The sequence below is a fragment of the Delphinapterus leucas genome, chromosome 2 (genome assembly GCF_059928025.1).
Source record: "Delphinapterus leucas isolate spDelLeu-1000000601 "Yukka" chromosome 2, BTC_Dleu_Yukka2, whole genome shotgun sequence".
Taxonomy (NCBI): Eukaryota; Metazoa; Chordata; class Mammalia; order Artiodactyla; family Monodontidae; genus Delphinapterus; species Delphinapterus leucas.
The window spans coordinates 167,383,982-167,406,601 of record NC_143130.1 but is presented as its reverse complement, the minus strand read 5'-3'; the positions used below and the strand labels follow the sequence as shown (position 1 = coordinate 167,406,601).

The 22,620-nt window shown below is 43.9% G+C and overlaps 1 protein-coding gene across 1 annotated transcript in view; it reads left to right on the top strand.

Annotated features, from left to right (window-relative positions):
• Positions 1–22,620, top strand: part of EFCAB11 (EF-hand calcium binding domain 11) — a 247,618-nt gene that overhangs the window by 212,661 nt on the left and 12,337 nt on the right. The window contains exon 8 of the transcript XR_016392249.1: positions 4,954–22,620. This exon is cut by the window's right edge and continues 12,337 nt beyond it. The gene's annotated coding sequence lies outside the window, so the exon portion shown is untranslated. The remainder of the gene's footprint in view (positions 1–4,953) is intronic.

The window sequence follows — 22,620 nt, the reverse complement described above, 5'->3', positions numbered from 1 at the left end:
TGCCAAAGATCTTAAGGTCAACCTGGATAAGGTATTTGCTTATCTGCAGAAGTGCGGGCCCTAAATCCAGCAGCTGGAGTCCTTATAAGAGAAAGGAGATTTGAGACACAGACACAGACACACAGAAGAGAAGGCCATGTAAAGATGCAGCAGAGATCAGAGTGATGCATCTACAAGCCAACGAACGCCCAGGATTGCCCACACCACCGGAAGCTAAGAAGAGGTATGGAATGCATTCTTCCTCAGAGCCTCCTGAAGGAACCAATCCTGCTGACACCTCAATGTTGGACTCGCGGCCTCCAGAACTGTGAGAGAATAGATTTCTATTGCTGCCAAGTTTGTGGTAATTTCTAATGGCAGCCCCAGGAAGCTAATACACCCTCTATATCTTATGCTTTCTTCTTTCATTTTATTCTTGTTTCCCGACTTGCCTGGTGAGCCATTGAATGCCTTTTCAGCAGACCTGGGAAGTCAGTCCTGGTAAGTGGGGTCAGGCCTACTTCAGTTTCCTGAACAAAATGTTCAGAAAACATTGGAGTTTTTCCCAGAATAACAACATAATGTACAAATTGGGCCCCCTGGCTCTAAAAATTCAAACTGATAAAGGCAGTTTAAGACTCTGAGCAAAACTACAGTAGTGATTTATGGTTTACAAAGTATTTAGACCAAAGTCCACTAGAACTTCCAAAATAATAACAAAGTCCCAACTCCCAGTACTTGTTTTAAAGTCACCTCCGTTCTAGAGAGCACTGGGGTCCGATCAGGAATGCCCAAATGATCAAGTCTCATCTCTTTGACTAAACTGTTATTGCTGCTGATAAGAGCTGAGGAGATATCAAAGCAAGAGTGTGCCCTGCACAGAGAGAATTCCCTTCTAAATAAAAATCAATTTTGCTAATAAACACTATATTTTAGAAGCATTTTTTTTAGATCTTCTTAGCTGTTTTTCTGTTCTGTACTAGCACTACATGAAGCACATCTTACTGTATTTACCCTTCCTTTCATTATTATGCCAGCAGAAAAAAATGCATGTCACACTTCCTAAGAAAAGTTGCGGAGGGAGGGTGAGAGGCAGCATCGTCTATGGGGGCTTATTCCCATAGAATGATGGGGGTCTGTAAGAAATGAAAATAGATGGATTTGGAAGTAGTTCTGGGGTCTAACATTTGAGAACTGGTTTCCAGTTTTGCACTTTACATTATAGCAATGAATTTCATGTGGTTAAAATTTCAAAAGTTAATTTTGTTTTCAGGAAGATTTTCTATTGTGCTAACAGTTTTTATTTTAAGTAAACTGTCATTCATTTGGATTGAAATGTATAAACTGGACTAATTACAATTTAGATCCGCTCAAAGTAGAGAAACAAAGGTTACAGGAGAGTAATGAGAAATACATTCAACCGATTTTTATTTTAGTGTTTTTAGTTTCTTGCGTGAATCAGGCCCCTGTGCTGGGTGTCGAGACACCCCGTCTAGGAGTTCAGAGTCCAGCAGGAGAATCAGACAACGCTAACGCAGTGGGGCTGTGCCAGGAGCCATAGCACCCTTGAGGAGGGCACCGAGCCTCAGCGGAGGGAATGCTTCCCAGGCGGTGACATCTTAGCAGGGACCGGTGGAGGCCGGCCGGGCTCGGGGGTGGGTAGGAAAGGAAGGGGAACAAGATGGAGGGAACCACAAATGCAAAGGCCCAGGGCTTTGGAGATCATAAAAAATTTGAGAAACCAAAAATAGAACAGAAGGGTGGGAATAGGGAGGCCGGAAGGTGGGGAAAACCTCTGAAAGATGAAGTCAGTCAGAGGAGTAAGGACTGGATGACGGAGGCCTTGGATATCAGGCCAAGAAGTGTGCCCTGTCTTGAGGGGGCTGGGAGAGTCAGTACAAAGTTTTAACCAAGGTGTGATGTGACCAGATTTGTGTGGCTCAGTCAGGATGGCACTAAAAGAGAGGAAGAACGCCAAAAAAGGCCAAGGAAATTAAGCTCAGTTGTTCACATCTTATTAGGGAGCAAATCCCACTGCCTAAAATGTCAGAGTCCCCTTTTTTTTTTTTTTTTTTTTGCGGTACGTGAGCCTCTCACTGTTGTGGCCTCTCCCGTTGCGGAGCACAGGCTCCGGACACGCAGGCTGAGCAGCTATGGCTCACGGGCCCAGCCATTCCGCGGCAAGTGGGATCTTCCTGGATCGGGGCACGAACCCGTGTCCCCTGCATCGGCAGGCGGACTCTCAACCACTGCGCCACCAGGGAAGCCCAGAGTCCACTTTTATTAAGCAAAGGATGACTGTATAGTCAAACTCTCCCATATGTTTTTATCTGTGTCAAGAAACCAAAGCAACTTAATCATAAAAACTGTTAACTATTATTCTGATTCTAGTACCTGAAAACAATGAAATATGAGACAAGACTTGAGCGTCTTTCCTTCTTCGGACAAATTGTGTGGCTAAGCAACCATCTTTCACTTCATGTGCTTGGAGTAGGCAGGCCTAATGTTTGAACATTTCAAACCAAATTCCCTCAGTGGCGGGTGTTAAACAACTTGTTATTTTAAGCAATTTAGACAGATATTTGCATATACAAACAAGCACATTCTTTGAACCAGCCCATTATATAACCTCGCTTATCCCTGCAGGTAATGAGCTGCTATAAAGGCAGAATTAGATATAATCCTGGGTTTTCTGTGTGTGCACATGCAGTCAGACCAGTAAGAAATGAACACACTTGTTAGGGACAATAGCCGCCTTCCACTTCACTTACCTCTTATGAATTATTTTCTGCTCTCAATTCCAAATCAAGAAAAACACATCGTATTTCCTAAGCCACGCTATCAGATAAGCACCGGAAGAGGTAATATTGGTAGCAACTGCAAAGAAACGTGTTGGGGGTGAGACGTTTGAGTCTGCTGGTGTCATATCCAGAAATAGAGCCTTCTGTGCGTTCCCTTTTCTTTTCTCTCCGCATCCTACTCAAGGCATCTCATTCATTCATTCATTCACTCACTCACTCACTCACTCATTCAGCCAACTTTTTTTTTGCGGTACGCGGGCCTCTTACTGTTGTGGCCTCTCCCGTTGCGGAGCACAGGCTCCGGACGCGCAGGCTCAGCGGCCATGGCTCACGGGCCCAGCCGCTCCGCGGCATGTGGGATCTTTCCGGACCGGGGCACAAACCCGTGTCCCCTGCATCGGCAGGCGGACTCTCAACCACTACGCCACCAGGGAAGCCCCAGCCAACTTTTAAGGCTCCTACTATAGCCATGTTTTGAATATTAAAAGTGAGATTTCATATCAGATAAGGTACATTCCTGCCCTCCAACAGTTGACAGGCAGTGGCTGACAGGTTGGAATTCTTTCTGGTGCTTCAGAAAAGGACAATGTTTGTGTGGCACTGATCCCCATCCCTTCCCAGGTCTGAGAGCAGCACAGGCTCTGGAGCCAGGCTATCTAGGGCTTGAATCCCAGCTCTGCCACTCACAAGCGTCAGACCTGGGTAAGTTATTTGTCCTCTGCAAGCCTCATTTTTCTGCTCCAAAATGGAAATCCTAAAAGAGCCTACCTAATCTGACCATCAATGAGGATTAAATAAATTAAGATTTGTAAAGTGTCTACAACAAGGCCTGGCACATAGTGAGGACTCAACCCATTTTTGTTATTATCATAAATGCCTGGACTTCCTGCCTAGAAATCATTATCTGTGTGACTGCTATGTGCAGGGCAATACCCTAGGTGCTGCAGGGAGACCCAGAGTTGGGCACTGCATTCTAGCAGGTAGATATAATCTGTACACAGATAACCATCTGTAAGGAGGATATGCTCAAGCCTCCAGGCCAGCTGCAGAATGCTAGCATTTGTTATCTATTGCTGCATAACCAGTTGCCACAGACTTAGTGGCTCGAAATAACATATGCATCTTATCTCCCAGTTCTTATGGGTTAGGGATCTGGGATTGGTTTAGCCAGCTACTATCTTCAGGGTCTCTCAAAGGCTGCCGTCAAGGTATTGGCCAGGGCTGTGTTCTCACCTGAAGGCTCAACCCAGAAAGAATCCTAAACTCATGATGGTAGAATTCAGTTCCTTGAGGGCTATTGTACTGAGGGCCTCAGATCTTTGCTGGCTGTTGGCTGGAGGCCTCCACCTGCTCCTTGCCACGTGGGCCTCTCCAACATGGCAGCTTGCTTTATCAAGACATGCAACCCAAACATGCAGTAGAGAGAGTGTACTAGCAAGATGGAAGTCATAATCTTATGTAGCCTAATCACAGAAGGCAATAATCTGCTCAGGGCAGTGAGGGAAGCAAAAGTCTCCATAGCACCCATCTCTGTGATGCTCTGAACGTCCATGCACTGTGCCCACCCATCAACACACATGGGGACCCAACCTCTCTATGTCTCCCTACCAGTTTCTTCAGAGTTAGATTCTGGGAGAAGGTAGAAGCTCAAGTTAGTTTACCATCTTGTCAGCAACGGGAAGCTCTATGTCAGTTTTCCATATGTGAATCTTAGCTCCTTTAGCAATTGTGGCTCTCTGTCTAAATCCCTGTAAGCTCCCATTATTGGTTCAGTGCGCCCATCCCCCAGTTTCTACAGGCTCTGCTCCAAAGAGTTCATATCTATAACTTTCTTCAGAGCACTACCCTGGATCCCCTGGAACCACTTCATTCACATGCTTCCAGAACCAAAACAGCCTGGGAAATTACAAATCCCCATTTTGGCCTGTAGCTAATGACTGACTGGTGCAGAAGTATTAAAACCTAGCTCCCTCACTTTCAGGAAGGATAAACTCTACTGGGCAATTTATTCTCAAAAGCTCCTCAGGGGTTCAAGTTGAGTCTGGAACTTTACTTGAAATCACAACCTTACCTGGCTAATTTTTGTTCCCTATTCTGCTCTTCCTACCCCCTCTCTAATTTCTCTTGAGGCAACTTGCTTAATAAATTATTTACACAAAAACCCTTTCCTCAGGGTCTGCATCTGGGGAACCTGCCTAAAACAGATGGTGCCATAAGTAGTCCCAGGAAGCTGACTTTAAGAAAGGGATTCTGGATACAGCTCATTCACCAGCAAGATGAAAATGGAGATCTCATCTCTGGTGGTAGGTGGCATTCTGTATTTTTTTTTCTGTGTTTGTTAGAAAATCAGCATATCTTTATCTTATACAAGAGAAAATTGCATATAATAATTTATGTAATTTTACTTACATTTAAGGACATACATATTGATACAAACAAACCTCTAAGTAGTAGTTCATGATGAAGCATTGAGAAAGCAGAGTAGGGACTTCCCTCGTGGTCCAGTGGTAAGGAATCCACCTTACAATGCAGGGGATGTGGGTTAGACCCCTGGTCAGGGAACTAAGATGCCACACGCCACAGGGCAACTAAACCCGCGCACCACAACTACTGATCTCGCGCGCCTCAAAGAGAGAGCCTGCACACCACAACTACAGAGCCCACACGCCCTGGAGCCTGCGTGCCACGACTAGGGAAGAGAAAACCCGCACACCACAACTAGAGAGAAGCCCGCCTGCCACAACTAAGACCCAACACAGCCAAAAATAAATAAAATAAATAAACCTTTTTTTAAAAGAATGGACAACGGGCTTCCCTGGTGGTGCAGTGGTTGAGAGTCTGCCTGCCGATGCAGGGGACACGGGTTCGTGCCCCGGGCCGGGAAGATCCCACATGCCGCGGAGCGGCTGGGCCCATGAGCCATGGCCGCTGAGCCTGTGCGTCTGGAGCCTGTGCTCCACAACAGGAGATGTCACAACAGTGAGAGGCCCGCGTATCGCAAAAAAAAAAAAAAAAAAAAAAAGAAGAAATCAATGGACAAAAGCACCTTTATTTTTAAAAAAAGAGGAAAGCAGAATATTTTTTATGTAGCAAGCATTAATTGTGGCATTCTATATCTTTGTATCATTAAAGTTACTAAGACTTTCACTCTTGGTGAACTGTGATGGCATACAGCTAAAAGGAGCTGCATTGGCTTGTGCAACATCTCTAGCTTTTGAGAAATAGAGGAAATAACAACTATAAGGACTATGTAATTGGGCCTGAGCAGGTCCAGAACACATGAGTAAATTGCACAAAGTAGGGACCCAGACTCTATGTTATCCACCAACCAAGACATCTTCATCAGCTCACACCTATGGCCTCATGGGGTATCCCCCATGACCAGCTGATAGAGGAAAGATCCCAACTTCGGCTCACAGATGGGTTGACTCAGTATACTGGCACAAACTGAAAATGGACAGCTGCACTATAGCCCCACCCAGAGGTGGCTCTGAAGAGACTAGTGAAGATAAATCGTTGTAATAGGCAGAGCTTTGGGCATTGCACCTGGTGATGCAATTTGTGTGGAGAGAGAGGTGGCCCAAGGTAAAGATACAGATAGACTTATGGGCAACGGACACTAACTCCACAGGCTGGTCACGGAACTGGAAGGCACACAACTGGAAGATGGGGGACAAGGAGGTTTGAGGAAAGAGGACCCGTGGGAGTGAAGACCTTCGTATTGTACACTGATGCCCACCAGGGAGCGCTGACTGCAGAAGAGGCATTAAGCAAACTGGTGGGCAGGATAACTCATCAGTAGATGTCAGCCAGCATTTGTTGTTAGCTACCTCAGTTCTTGTCCTAAAGGCTCATCTTTGTTACTGTAGTTACAGTAACAAAACTGGAGGCTACACATCAGTCCAAAAGCCTGGGGCTCATTCTCACTACAGCTGATCTAGCTGTTGCCACTGCTGAACGTCTGACCTGTCAGAGGTTGACTTTGAGTCCCCACTATAGGTCCGTTCCTTGAAGAGACCAGCCAGAGCCTTGATGGCAAGTTAATTACGTAGGACCCCTTTTACCCTAGCAATGGCAGCATTCTGTTCTGACTGATTGGTACAAATTCATTGTATGAATTTGCCTTTCCTGACTGCAGTGCTTTGATAAGATCCACTATTTGAGGTCTCAGAATGTCTGATTTATGGACACAGAATCTCACAAAACATTTTTTTGTCCCAAAGAAGTATGGTAATGGGCAAATGACTAGGGGATCCACGGATCCCACAACATACCACGCCATTCTAGCATAATATATTGTAACCACCTTCTGAAGGCAGAGGAAGGCACTAACTTAGAAATGATACCCTGTGAGGTTGGGGCACCATCCTTCAGGATGCAGCGTGTGCCTTAAACCAAAAGCCATTATGTTGTGTTGTCTCCAGTGAGTTGAATACATGGGTCTGGGAACCAAGGGGTGGAAAGAGGAGTAGCCTGGCTCACTGCCACTCTCAGTGACCTGCTCGGGGAACGCATGCTTCCTGCCCTCACAACTCTAGGGCATTGGCTCTAGAAGTTCTAGTTCCCAGAGGGAGAATACTTCACACTAAACCTAAAGCTACTGCTGTAGTCCTATTGTTTTGGACTCCATGTGAGCAAAGAAAGCAATGATCATACTGGCAGAGGTAACTGACCCCAATCATCATAAGAATGCAGGGCTGCTGTTACATAATGGGGGAGGAATGTGTTTGGCACTCAGCTGATTCACTGGAGTCTCTCTTGCCAAGTTTTAACTGAAAATAGGCAGTCGTGGCAACCACTGCCTGATAAAGACCTGGTAGCAAGGAGCTCAGATCCCTCAAGGATGAAGATTTGGGACACTCCACCAGGCAAACCCCTAGATCGGTAGAAGGGCTAGTTGAGGATGAGAGGAGTCTAGAATGGATGGTAGAGAAGAGAGATGATGGATGTTAGTTATAATCTTGGGACCAGTTGCAGCAGCAAGGGCTGTGGTGTGTCCCACTAGATTTGTGGCCAATTGGAATCTTGAATAAGCTATGACAAGATGGAGACTTAATGTGAGAACATGTGAATCTGAGTGTTCCAAGGAGTGGACTGTAGTGGATGCTTCTGGTGCTCTGCCAGATCCCTTCAGAGACCTTTGACTGGTTCACTGTACACATCCCCCAGCTACTGGGTGCTTCTCTCCTAATGGCTCACACCTCCGACCTTCAGAGAACTACCTTAATCGACCAGATCCGCTTCACCCAGGCTCACTCTGGAGTCAGAAGTGCTGGGTGTTATGTCCCCCACCCCCTCCAGGAAGGCCTGGAGCCGGTGACTGATTAGTGCAAGGGAATAAAAACCCAGGTCCCTTGCCTCAAGGTGGGATCAGCTCACTGTAACTTGTGCTCCAGAGCTGCCTTTGGATCAAGCTGAGGCTGGAACTTGACCTTAAATTGCTGCCTTGTCTTCTTCTCCTGCCCTGTTCTGTTTCCCTTACAAGTTTGTCCTGGAAGCATGTCCTTAATAAATTACTTGCAAAGAAATCCTTGACAAGACAGTTCCCTAGTAGCACATAAACTCTTTGTGGATAGACACTAATTAGGGAAAAAAAAAAAAATCTTTTAATCTCCCACCGTATGTAGCCCGGCATGGGATACCTACCAGGAGTTGATCTGGGTTTTGGCAAATTCTTTGGTTTAGACTCTCTTCCCTTAGTAAGAATCTGGGGATGCTAAGTGGCGATTGCATTAGTATATTACAGACGGGGACATCTGTAAATTATCAGTGATACATCAATGTAAAACACATGCCCCAGGTTTTTTGGACAACCCTGATTTCAGTTTTTTAATCTCCCTGTCAGACCATTTCCAGACAGTGTGTCCCAGGTGGTGTGGTGTTTGGATAGCAAAGGATAATGTGCTAGCCAAGAGGCAGCTGAGGGAGAACACTTAAGCATTATGAAAAAGCAGGGACCTTGAAGTTAAGCAAGACAGGACTTCAAATCCTGCCTCCACCCAACCAGCTCTATGACCTTGGCCACATTTTGTTCGTGTTCTAATGGAGTTAACTAGCTCCTACTTCACATAACTGAAAGAGAATTAATGTAGGCAAAGTGCTTAGCGTTGCTCCTTGTCCTAGTAAAGCTCAAGAAATGGTTCCTTTCGGAAGGGGAAGAACAGCGGATACAGCGTCTTCAGTGGAGTCCGGGGACATCACTATCCTTATAGAGCCAGCTTGGGCAGAGGCAACGCCCAAGTGTTTTCATTCACTTTTCCTCCCAGGGCACAGGACTACTTGCAAGGCAAAGGGAAAGAGGACGTCCTGCCGGCCAGAAGGGCAGGCCACAAAGGAGAAAGGCCCTGACACCCTCGGCCACCACGTGGCTCCTCGACCTCCTCTCCGACCCTCCCCTACAGCCCTCTCGGCAGGGTTGAAGTAGGTGAAGGGTGGAAGCCGAGAGCCCACGCCGCGGAGGCTGACGCCCGCCGGCGGTGTCCTAGCAACACCCGCCCCGCCCCATCCCGCCTGGCTTGGCGCGGCGGCGCCGGGAAGCGGGGGGGGGGAGCGGGCCGCCGTTGCCATGGTAGCGCGTCTGCCGCGCCCGACGCCGTCGGCGCCGGAGGGAAACCAGGGTTCTGGGCCCAGCGTGGGCGGCCGGGAGGCGCCCCTCCACCTCCGCTGCTCCAGCTCCGGCCTAGAGGGGACCAGGCGCTCGCCCGGAGCCCAGGGGGACCCGAGCTGTCTGCAGCCGTGGCCGGGGCGCAAGGTCGTTGGTCCCGACTCGGTCCCCCGCCGCCTGAGCCAGCTAACGGCCTGGAGACTTTACAGTCTGTCTCGTGGGGACGGAGTTGGTCGTCCGGGCCAGGTCTAGGCTGAATGAACTGTTTGGTTTTGGAATCTCATCGCACCTTTTTTCCCCAGCTACGCAAGAAACACATACACACACGGCCTAGCGTCCCGTGCTTTTCTCTCAAGTGTTTCACCTGAAGGATCTTTAATCTTGGAAAGAGAATATGCAGAAAACAGAGCGGCTTCCAAATCAGCCATTTAGAAACAACCCTGCAAATAAGTATCATGTTTCACGAGGGCCATTTTAAACTGATTTGTCCATGCCTGGAAGGGTAGTCGGGATTCTGGACTTGAATTTGCATTCTTCTAAATCCCTCTCTGCAGTGAGCTGCGTTTGGAGAATTCAGTTGTGGGGTGTTAAATTTAAACGTATACGCCCCTAGCTAGTATTCTGTGTTATGAATGCTCTGTTAAACGACCCAGTCACAAAGACAAAGCCACACGATCTCACTCATTCTCTGACCTGAGAGGTTTTTTTTGTTTTGTTTTTGCTGTACGCGGGCCTCTCACTGTTGTGGCCTCTAGCGCAGGCTCAGCGGCCATGGCTCACGGGCCTAGACGCTCGGCGGCATGTGGAATCATCCCGGACCAGGGCACGAACCCGTGTCCCCTACATCGGCAGGCAGACTCTCAACCACTGCACCACCAGGGAAGCCCTGGCTTGAGAGTATTTTTAACAGAGGCGGAGTCGGTCACGTGTTCGTGAGTTTAATCAAATGGACAAGGGATCTGAGCGAGAAAAGCTTGCTATGTAATGCGAAGACTGCATTAGGTACATAGAGATGCGTTCTCTTTGGATTTATTTGAATCAGAGCTTTTCAAGTGGAATCTTCTCCTGCATATATTTTTTTCGATCTGCTGCAACTGGAAAATTTAAATCAAAATCCTATTTCTTATATTCATTTCTATGGTAAATGTGTCTAGGCTGAGATTATGCATTTTCTTGATCAACAAGCAAATGCGCAGCAATCACTGTGAATTGAGCACCTTGCTGATTGAGCAACACTTGAAGCTGGAGGCAAGAACGACCATAATCTCAGAATGAGAATCCTCCTCAGCGTATTTCACAAGCATGTTCACAGCTAACCTTTTCCCACTCTAAAGGAGCATTCACTTGGAACTCCTTTATTCTTCATTTTGCCAGAATATTTAATCTCTCAGAAAGCCTCTTTCACATACTTTTTCGGTTGAAAATGTAATTGGGCAAATGATCATATTATTTATATTTATATATGAATATGTGTGTTTGTATCTTTTTCCCCCAGTATCAAAACAGAACCTTTATTTTGCATTCGGAAAGCTAAATCAAGGATCTGAAAATAATAGTTTTATGTTTAGCACTAATTGGAGGGAAAAAAAAAGAATGTACAAAACTATGTATAGTAACAACTTTTTTGTGCGTAAGGCAAATTGCCGAATGTGCTTCCGATTCGGTAGCTTAAATGTTAGAATGGTAGAAACAACAATATATTTTATAATAAAATATTAGCATTTGCAAACATTAATTTTTCTTTGGTAATTTTCCTAGTGTCTGATTCTTCATTCATTACCCTGAAGTTCTTTTCACAGAAGTTATTTATCAGTATGAGCTTAGACCAGCTTGATTGCAAGATATTGGTACGGATCCACACGTGCCTGACATGGCACGTAGAACTGACCATTTCAGCTCTCTAACTGGTCGGTTGTTCTCTCTAGGTAGGTAGAGGTTTGGTTATACCCATGAGTTAGCCCAGCCTTCACTCCTTAGAATTCATTGACCGTTTTAGAGAGTTACTGCATGCCCTACTTTATTAAGAATACATGAATGTCGAGAACCTTACTAGATTTTCTGCATAATTTCCTAACGTGAAAATGATCTCCACATAGCCATTGCAGTTAGTTTCCATTATTACAAGGTTTCTACCTTATCATTTATGGTTATTGTTTCTTAGGAACCTAATACTTATCAAACACAGGATCCATTTTGCATGCTCACCTTTCCTCTTTTCCAAATAATCAGTGACCTTAAGCTTTGAGCATCTTATCCTTATTACTGGCTACCAGCCTCTTATTTAATCCTGCATTAAACTTGATTTACTGCTTTATCTGTACTACTTTAATCCTTTAGAGGCTTATCATAATATGGGCTCTTTAATGAAATATTTTATCATAAGAATAACCTTTCTCTACTTTTCCAGATTTCTCTATTTTTGCTCATTTACCCGTGTACCTTTTTCCTTCTTTAAATATTCATGTTTCCCACTTTCATTATACGATGAAATAAACCAAAATGCTTACTTGTTACTACAGAAATGACTGTGTTACCACAAAGTGTTCTTGTTTAGTGCTTATTTAGTTAAGACATTAGTTCTTAATGTCTTAAGTTTAGATCTCCCGATCTCGGGAAAATATAAATGCATCTGTTGCTGGAAGATTCCCCCATCTTGAAATCTCAAAATATTTGTTCCCATCCAGCTGCAAGGTCACCTGATATTCTCAGATCATTCCGTGGGATTTGAAGAGGCAATGTAGTGTAGTAGTTAGGGGACTACTACACTGAACTCAGACTGGGATTCAAATCCTGGTTCTAACGCTTACTAGCTATATGATGTTTTTTTTTTTTAATTTATTTTATTTATTTTTTCATACAGCAGGTTCTTATTAGTCATCAATTTTATACACATCAGTGTATACATGTCAGCTATGTGATGTTAATCAAGTTTTTTTTTAACCTCTCTAGGCCTCAGTTTCCTCATCTGTAAAATGGAGATAATAGCACTTAGTTCATTAAGTTTGGCAATTTTAAAGGATTAAACGACATAATTCTTGTAAAGCACTTGGCACGAAATCAACACTCAGTGAATGATGTTAGTCAGCAGTGCTGTGCTCATCATGACTATCATCTGTATTAAAACATTGTTTCCACTGTCACCAATTAACTTAGGCTAAATTAGTTTATTAGATTAGACTAACCACAGATAGACAGGATTCTGACAGGACATAAAACAGACATTTTGACTAAGGAGGGGAGCGTACAAGGAGAAAAGTCCAGACACCTAGAAGGCTAGTATTGGCACCAGTGTTACCTTGTTCACCTCAGTGGCTTCTTGAGCGTGCTTGCTGGCAGGAACAGCCCAACCCAGAAGTGAACCTGGGATGGTGCCAGTGTGCCGTGAGAACCTAATTATATCCAGAACTTTGCTTCAAGGATGTCTGAAAACTGTGGCGTTCCCACCACATCCGCAGTCGAGGAAGGCATATGAAAAGGTTGGAACCTTGTCCACTGCTCTTCCCAAACTTAAGCTTCCAAATTATAGCAATAACGGGAATTACCTGGATGCCCAGCGGTTAGGACTCTCGGCTCTCACTGCCGGGGGCCTGGGTTCAATCCCAGGTCGGGGAACTAAGATCCCACAAGCCACACAGTGCGGCCCAAAACAACAACAGCAAAAAAAAAAAAAACCCCAAAGAAACAAAAAACAAATTATAGCAATAACAACAGATCCTCCCTAACATACAAATGCACTTGCCCTCCCCACAAAGGGAGACCAACCTTCCCTGTATCTATGTGGGGAATGTTCATTTTCTCTTAAACCCAGTCACAATCCAGGCTTGATGTTCCACAACCTATGGGCTGAACTGTAAAGTTAATCATGCCCCCCAGACCCTTTATAAAACATTAGGGACAAAGGGGAGGGGAAAAAAATGAAAGTGGTTAATGTATGTAAATGATACATAAAGAGCAAGAAAAAACTATGATCCCTACTAGGATCCTCCGTTTCGCTATGGTTCACAAGTCCAGAGCCGGCAGTCACAATTTCCTTCCTCTGCTACCTGCTCCATGGCATGTTTGCTCCCAGTAGGTTTGCTCAGTGAGCCAGCATCTTTGCCCAGTGGCATGATCTAAACCTTCCTTTCCCAGGTGTCTGAGTTCTAGGGTTGCTGACGTCTGCTCTAACTTTTGCCCCTGGGTGTGGAAGTCCTAGGAGGCGCTCCAGAGCAACTACTGGCCCTCACTGTGTAGCAGCGACCTTCATTTTCCCTCATAGTCAGGAGCCCAATGATGACCAGGTGGGAGCCTCAACTTCCAGTCCAGTGAAACCGTGTGTTCCCCGATGGAGGAGTCCACAAACCTCCAATTCCACGATAACTCCAAGTCACAGTGAGGCAAATAAAAGCTTTTACATAGCACCAGGTTTAATAAGGAGAGGTGCCGTTCTCTTTTCCACCCCTTGGTTTCCAGATCTGTGAGACCCGCCCGTGAGAGCATCAACACCACCTAAGAGCACCTGTTTTGGAGCGTATGTCACACCGAGAAGAAAAGCACCTCGCGAGGTGTGGCTCAGCTGTGTCCCCTGGCCGTTACTCTCTGCATGGCAGCCTTCTGAGTGATGGGCACATAGGTAGGTCAGCGAGTCCCATGGAGGTCAGCCACCTGCTTTTTTCTGGCAGTAACATTCGTTTCTTGGTCAGAAATAATGTTGTGTGGAATATTGTGAGAATGAATAATGCATTTGTTGCGTCCATAAAGGCATTGCTGGCAGAAGCATGGCAGGCAGAGAAGGCGAATCCAAACCGAAATAGTCCAGTGAGGACAAATTGTCGCCCCCTCCATGATGGAGGAGGTCAGTTATATGAAACCTGCTGCCCGGCGGTGTGATGTGTCACCAGGGGCTCAGCGTTAGTCCGCTGTTGGTAAGGTGGCCCTCAGCAGTGGGAGGTATCCGGATGTGCCTTGATACACGGAAGCCCCTATGACTGAGCCTAGGTGTGACCCCCATCCTTGCTCTTTGGCTGCTTTCTGGGCAGTCTGGGGCGGTTGAGGAAGCAGCTGACTCACAGGCATTGAACAAGGCATCTTATCTGCCTTATCATTTGCGTTCATGCCTCCCTCCCAAATGCCGTGCTGCCCTTTGGCAAGCAAACCTGTGGGACGCATCACACTCCGGGTTTATTCCAGGAGGGCTGTACACATCCCTATTCCCCAGACCACCATGTCACCAGTCACCTCTTTTTATTTCCAAGTCCCTAAATAAACCCATGCTTTTGATCATCTCTCTTTCTGTACAAACTGAACAACCGGATGAATCATTTAAAGTTCTAACCACTGGGAAGATTGCTGTTCCCCACCTCTGAGTCTGTAATGCTGGCACAGTCCCTTAACAGTGAGGCTTGCATGTTAGCCGGAACCATCCATGAGCCAGGTTCAGGTTTTTTCTCTCTTTACCTTTAAAAAAAGTCTTTTCGTAGGGAGCTCCTCATGAGGGTTTATGTGTGGATTGAAGGAGACAAGCAGCAAGAACAGGCGCTGTGGGAGTGTGAGCGAACCACTCGAGCTCCTTGGACCATCTGAACCTGCACAGGCTCAGTATCCCACAGACCACTTCCACTTCCACCAGCTTTGTGGGTGAGTGGATCCATGCAGCACCCACTTCATGATGGGAAGACAGGTCACAAGATCACTTGGTTTTCCATTGTCAAGCATTCAGCAAACCGAGAGCTGTTTCTTAATAGTTCTTTGCAAAGAAGATGCGGCTTTAGTTTCAAAATATCAAAATCCTATGCTGGGGCCCTCCCACTGGGGCTCATCACAGGCTCCAGAGAGCACTCTGACCTGTCATAGATGCTGCGCCCACCATCGGATACTCTGGATCATAAGAACCAAATTGCAGAACTGCCTGCTTTGGATCAGCTTGAGGATTTTCTCTTGCTCTCTCTCTCTCCCACTCAAAACTGACTGCCCTACAGCTTACTTGGTAAATGGATCAGTCACCTTAATACAGTGTAGATTGCTTCCTTCAGACTCATCTGTTATGGCCATGGTCTGGAAGGCTACCATATTCAGGGAGTGACCACAGTCAAGAATCTTTCATTAGACACAGCTCCAAACCATCGGGGTCCGCTGAAAACTCTCACAGAAAAACAAAATGCCTCCATGCCCATGCTTTCCAGAAGAAACAGCAGAAGCAGGACCTCTGCCCCATTTTTGTCTTCCACATTTTACTTGAGTACTGAACCTACGTTAGAGCCACCATCCCAATGTCAAGAGAATTCAGGAAAGATAGTTTTAGCCTTCCAGTCTCTGCTGTCAAGCCTATGGACGTGGACTCTGTCCGTGGATTGAATTCTGTCCCCCACACAATTCATATGTTGAAGTCCTAACCCTCACTACCTCAGAATGTGACCTTATTTGGAAATAGGGTTGTTGCAGATCTAGTTGGTTAACTTAAGATGAGGTCATTAGAGTAGGCACTAATGCAATATGACTGAAGTCCTTATAGAAAAGGAGAAATTTGAACACAAAGACATACATACACACATGGAGAATGTCATACGAAGCTGAAGGCAGAGATCAGGGTTATGCTTCCACAAGCCAAGGAATAACAAAGATTTCCAGCAACCACCAGAAGCTAGAGGACAGTCCTGGAACAGATCCTTTCGTTACAGCCCTCAGAAGGAGCCAACCCTGCCTGCTGACACCTTGATTTTGGATTTCTAGCCTCCAAAACTGAGAGACAATTAATTTCTGTTGTTCAAGTCACCCAGTTTGTGGTATTTGGTTATGGCAGCCGTAGCAAACTAATATAGACTGTTGTGACCACCCCTACTGTAATGTATGGTGCCCTTGTCATGGCTCATAAATGGAGCTCAGCAAGTCCCATCACTGTTGCCAAGAAATGTCCAGTCCGTTATCTCCACTGCTATTACTGCAATATCCATCATTGAGAAGGGAGGCCCCCAAACTATTTTTAATGATGATATAATTATTTCCTTAATGGGTTGCCATATTTTAACTCTGAGATGATTTAGAATTAAGCATAGAAACATGTAAGAGGATCCAACCTTTAATATTTATATTTTATTTCAAGAAGGAATCTGTTCGTATCTGTTAATTTTTAAGAGAATTTAACCTCTTGGTTAAATAGGTCAGTCTTGTTATCTTAAATAGAAATTATAATTAATTTAGGCGTCTGACTTCTCACTGAAACTTTTCCACATTTATACAAAGTATTGAAACATTCAAGGGAATGTAATAGTTGTAGGATTGTAGTAATGGTTATAAGTTATATAAAAATAATATGAATATATGGTTATATTTACAAGATTCAACATGGTTTACTAGATTTACAAGAATAATACAAACACTTGGAAAGTTGTTAAGATAGACACCTGAGTTACATTAAAAGGCAATCTAATACATCAAGCGTATACCTGTAGTTAAAAATGTTTGATGGCATTTTAACTGAATTTATAAAAGTCTCCTTAAAAGTGATTGTCAAGATTTGCTAACTTTATGTAAAGAATAATAAGATCTGTAAACTGAACCCAAGAGAGGGGTTGGCAAACTTTCTGTAAAGGGCCAGTGGTAAATATCTTAGGCTTCGTGAGCCCTGCAACTACCCACCTCCGCCACTGTAGCACAAGAGCAAAGCATAGACAATGTGCAAATGAACAGGTGTGGCTGTGTTCCAGTAAAACTTTATTTTAAAAAGTAGGCAGCCTACCAGATTGGACCCATGGGCTATAGTTTGCCAACCTCTGACCTAAAAGATTGACAAATTTTTTAATTTATAAGTTAATAGCTTGCTGTATAATTTCAGAGCTAGAGGGAATCTTAGAAATCATTCTGTTCAATCCTATAACTATTTACAAATGAGGTTATGGAGGCTTTGATGGGCTACGTGACTTGTCCAAGAGTACATTATTAGAAGCACATTTATAACTTAATTCCATTATAAATTGAAGCACAAAACCAATAATGATGGAGTCTTTGTAGAACCTATTTGGTGTGTTATGTTCCAAACCTTCCACAAATAATGTGCAACTTGAAGGAGCAGATAAGTGCTTTACAGCTAAGAATGCGTACTGTAGTCTTTTCCAAGCTTATTACAGTGAACCACTTGGAATCATAGGTGTAGGAAAAAAGATCGCTCATTCCTTTGGGTTCTTTACTGTTCTCATTTTTTTTACAGAGGTTTTTTGAACCTGAGGTTTACTGAAAACCTGAGGTTTACTGAAACCTCTGTAGGTTTCCTAGGATTTATCGATAGAAGAAAGTAGTAAACAAATCAACTCTAACATCCTTTTTCAGTGTTTGTCCAGAGAGGGTTTGCCTGTTTTGTTTACTACTTTATTTTATTTAGTCTAATTACCTCCCTGTAAGAAATAGCACTGAGGAAGATTGTCTAAGGTATATGTTTTCATGCTGGCATTGAAAAGCATTAATAGAAGTTAAATGTGGACATCCCAGCATGCTGAAATCAGTTTACAACTGTAAAATATAATTTCCTTCCAAGCCTTTTCAAATCTGGAAGGTTGAGAATGCTCGTTAAACTCAAATATTTATGTCATTTTGATAGTATCGGAGAAAGGAACTTATTTTCATTTTTTCTTCTATCTTAGTCTTGTTACAGAGTTTACAACACAGTCCACTAAAACTAGGTTTTCCTCAATTTGGGGGACAGGCGTCTCACACAGACATGCACTTGTATGACCAGCATGGATTTATGGAGGTGGGGATCCTTCCTTTCTCACCGAATTGCCATCCAGTACTTTCTATATGTATAGAATGCACATATGTGCGTATGGTTTATTACACAATCGGTGTTATGCGTATACATTGTTGTGTAACCTGCTTTTGTCACTTAGTATGGATGTTTCCTCCAGTGATGAAGTGTTCTTTTGCAGTCTGATACTTAATGGCCTCGTGGTATTCCGTCAACCACATGAACCATCATTAATTTACCCACTCTATTGTTGGACATTTGTGTTTCCAATTTTTCACTATTATAAATGATGTTGTGATGAATATCCATGTACATAAATCTTAATGCCCAGTTCTGATTATTTTTGTAAGATAAATGCCTAGCTATGAAATTGCTGGTCCAAGGAATATATTTGTAGAACTCTTTGTTGTAAGGATCACGAATATACATTCTATTGGACTCCATATGCTGGGGAGTATGCTATCAACATATTCTCATTTAATCCTCACAACAAATTCATGAGATAAGTACTATTAATATCCACATTTCTTTTTCAGGAGAAACTGAGGCCTGTGCCCAGAAAATGGTTACTACATGACAGTGGTTGGCAGACCTGGTGTTTGGGCCCAAGTCTGTCTGATTTTGAGCCCAATATTCTTAATCACTGCACTATATGGCCCCTTCCATATTGCCAGAATAGCTTCCCCCCAAAATTATTACAATCTAGATTTCTACCAGCAATATGTGAGTGTGCCTGCTCCCCTGTACTGTTGAGGATTCTTTGATTACAAGTGAAGCTGAACAAATTTTTTCATGTTTGTTGGCCGTTTGTGGATTGTCTATTCACGTCCTTTGCAAAGAATACATGTCTGAAAAATTTCCCTTTGAGATAGAGAGTCAGGTGATCTGAATTCTAATCACAGCTCTATCCCTAATTAGCTATGCGACGTCAGGAAAAAAAATCACTGCAGAGTTCTGAGTCTCCATTTCCTCTTGTGGAAAACTAGATGATTAAATTAAATCATCTCATTGTTGTTCTCTAAAATTTTGTGATTCCATCCATCGGTCCACCCATCAGCAGGCCTTGTCAGTGGTCAACGTGGGAGGAGATAGGTGACCACCTATGCAGTATATTTTCATTTATGTATTTAAGGAAGGGCCTCTAAATCATCTCTCCCATCCCCTGGGATTCAGGTGCCCGAAATCCCACCCTTCACTCCCTGGGGCTTTCATTCTTCATTTTCGTTCATTCTTCTGCATCTCTCCTTCCTGCATGAAGGTTTCTTATTCTTTGGCTTCAGTGGCATTCCTTTCTTATGGTTTACTCTTTCTCGGGTTTCTCCCCCTTTCACCTAAAATGTTGGGATTCCCCAGGTTTGCCCTTGGCCCAGTGGTCTTTTAACTAGATCACTCTCAGCCACAATGATCCACATGGGATTCCTTGCACACGCCATGACTCTTGCCTCTGAACCCTTGAATGTGTTCTCTTTGCCTGGGGTGCTTTTAATCCTTTTCTTTCTAAACTGAGTCTGAGCGTGTCTTCTTCTGGGAAGCAGCCTGGCTAAAACATGATGCACGGGGTTGGAGTCAGTCAACTCCAGGTTCTTCCACGTACTCACCGTGCGGCCTTGGGTAAATTATGTATCCTTCCTAACCTCCATTTCCTCATGTGCATGATCGGAGTAATGAAAGTATGTACCTCTCAAGATTGTAGAGAGAAGGCACTGAAATCATGCATGCAGAGCTTGGCCCACTATGCTTGATTTTTTCTGAGCTTTCAAGCACCTCGTGCATACATCTATCTTAGCATTTAACATACTGCATTCTGAATATTCATCGTTTCATCTCCATTCATTAACACTGTGTCTGGCACACGTAGGCTCCCAGCCACCGTTTGTTAAGGGAATAAGTGAATCACATTGTAAACACCTTTAGGAGACTTTTTTTTTGGTGGCTATTGTTTTGGGTTTTTTTATTGTTATTATAGTTTGTTTCTTTGTTTGTTTCACTACAACCCTATCAGGAATGATTTCCAACCTGACATGTCAGGAAACAAAATTAATCCCCTAAAATAGATCTTTAGGGTTGGGGAACAAGGATGCCCAACCCAGAGAGACAGAACGGCACCAAATAAGGAAGTGAGACTGCATGGAAGACAACCTTTGTATCTTGGTGCTTTTGCTGTGGCTACTCTAAGAAGATCCCCTAATTCCCCTGCTTTTCTCCCTAATTCTAGCTGAAACTTTGGCCCTGTTAGTTCATCTTCAATGCGCAGGTTCGAGTCTATCCATATACGGAGATACCTAATGTTACCTGTTTCTCCCTGAACATCTCAACACAACCTCAAAGAACAAATGAGCAATAAAATATCTCAAACCAGATATCATCGCTAAAATTTCTTTAAAAGTATACATGTTTAGGAAACGGACTGCCTTGGAAGGTAGCCACAGGCTAGAGATAGCAGAGAAAGAAAGGAGAAGAGTGTATGGGAAGAGGCAGGCCGAAAGGCTTGTTGAAAACTGAGATGTCTTTGGGGGAAGAAAAATCAATATGGGCTATGAATATTTTAGTATAAACTGATGGTGAAAAGCATCACAACAGTCTTTTTTTTTTTAAGCATTTACAAATAATTACCCATGCCCATTAGCTGGTGTTTCTTTTTTTTTTTTTTTAACTTTTAATTTTTTTTTTGACTACATTGGGTCTTCGTTGTTGTGCACAGGCTTTCTCTAGTTGTGGTGAGTGGGGGCTACTCTTCTTTGCCGTGCGTGGGCTTCTCATTGCGGTGGCTTCTCGTTGCGGAGCACGGGCTCTAGGCGCACAGGCTTCAGTAGTTGTGGCTTGCGGGCTCTAGAGCACAGGCTCAGTAGTTGTGGCGCACTGGCTTAGTTGCTCCGTGGCATGTGGGATCTTCCCGGACCATGGCTCGAACCCGTGTCCCCTGCACTGGCAGGCGGATTCTTAACCACTGCACCACCAGGGAGGCCTCCTTACTTCTTTATGAACACACAGAATTGCGTATTTTTGACATTGGATAAAAGTATTTTCAAAAATATTTTTCTTTTGCTACTTTCTAGGGTTTTCCTCTCCATCTTTATCCACTTTGGATGATTAATTTTAAAAAGGTAAAGAGAATGGATGTAGGAATAAGAGTTTGAAAGTGACAAAAGGAAACACACCTCTTTGCCTCTGGCTAGAATTCCTTCTTCTTCCCGATGTTATTAGCATCTACTCATCCAGAAGACCCAGCTCAAGGGCCAGGTCCTCTGAGAACTGCTCCCTGACTCTGCAATGTGTGTTAGACATGGCTCCTCTGAACGTCTGGAGCCCCTTCCAACCTCCATCACATCATCTCCCCCCAGTAAACCACACTGTTCTCAGTGACGAGAACTGGACCTTTCTTATCTCTATCCCCAGAGCAGTACCCAGCACAAGTACACCTCAACCAATATTTGTTAAGGGAACAAATGAATGAATGAGGGAATGAATGAATGAATGAATATCCAAAGAAGGAAAAGAAAAAGGTGCAGGTGGTAAGCAGGTTTCAGAAAGTAAGAAATAAGAGGACCAATACTCATTCAAACAATTTAAACACAGAGCAGTCTGAAATGAAATTTATTTTTCAGCCTCTGCTGACAGATCTGTTATACAGATTCTTGCCCAAAGTATGTCAGTTCTCAGTAACCACAGTCCCAGGAAATGAGGAAAACTGTGTAATGTGGAAGAGCTGAGAGCCACATTTAAGCACAGTCATAACAATTTGATTTAAACACAGCAAAAGCTGTGTTTTCCAGAAATTTACTGCAGAAAAAAAAGTTCTACAAAAAATCTATTTCTGTTATTTTCAAATGTAAATATTCAAATGAGTGCATTATCCCACATTGCAGCAGATACTTCCGAGTGACCTGTAGCAGTGGAGAAGACTGGGATGGCAAGGGCAAAGGTGCTATGCTTGGTGGTACTTCTCCAAAATGTTTGCTCTACTGCCTCCTCTTCTAGAACTTAAAATACCCTTCATAAGAAAGTCAGTTTTTTGATGATGGCCATTCTGACCGGTGTGAGATGATGTCGCATTGTAGTTTTGATTTGCATTTCTCTAATGATTAATGATGTTGAGCATTCTTTCATGTGTTTGTTGGCAATCTGTATACCTTCTTTGGAGAAATGTCTGTTTAGGTCTTCTGCCCATTTTTGGATTGGGCTGTTTGTTTGTTTTTTGATATTGAGCTGCTTGTAAATTTTGGAGACTAATCCTTTGTCAGTTACTTCATTTGCAAATATTTTCTCCCATTCTGCAGGTTGTCTTTTGGTCTTGTTTATGGTTTCCTTTGCTGTGCAAAAGCTTTGAAGTTTCATTATGTCCCATTTGTTTATTTTTGGTTTTATTTCCATTTCTCTAGGAGGTGGGTCAGAAAGGACCTTGCTGTGATTTATGTCATGGAGTGTCCTGCCTATGTTTTCCTCTAAGAGTTTGATAGTGTCTGGCCTTACATTTAGGTCTTTAATCCATTTTGAGTTTATTTTTGTGTATAGTGTTGGGA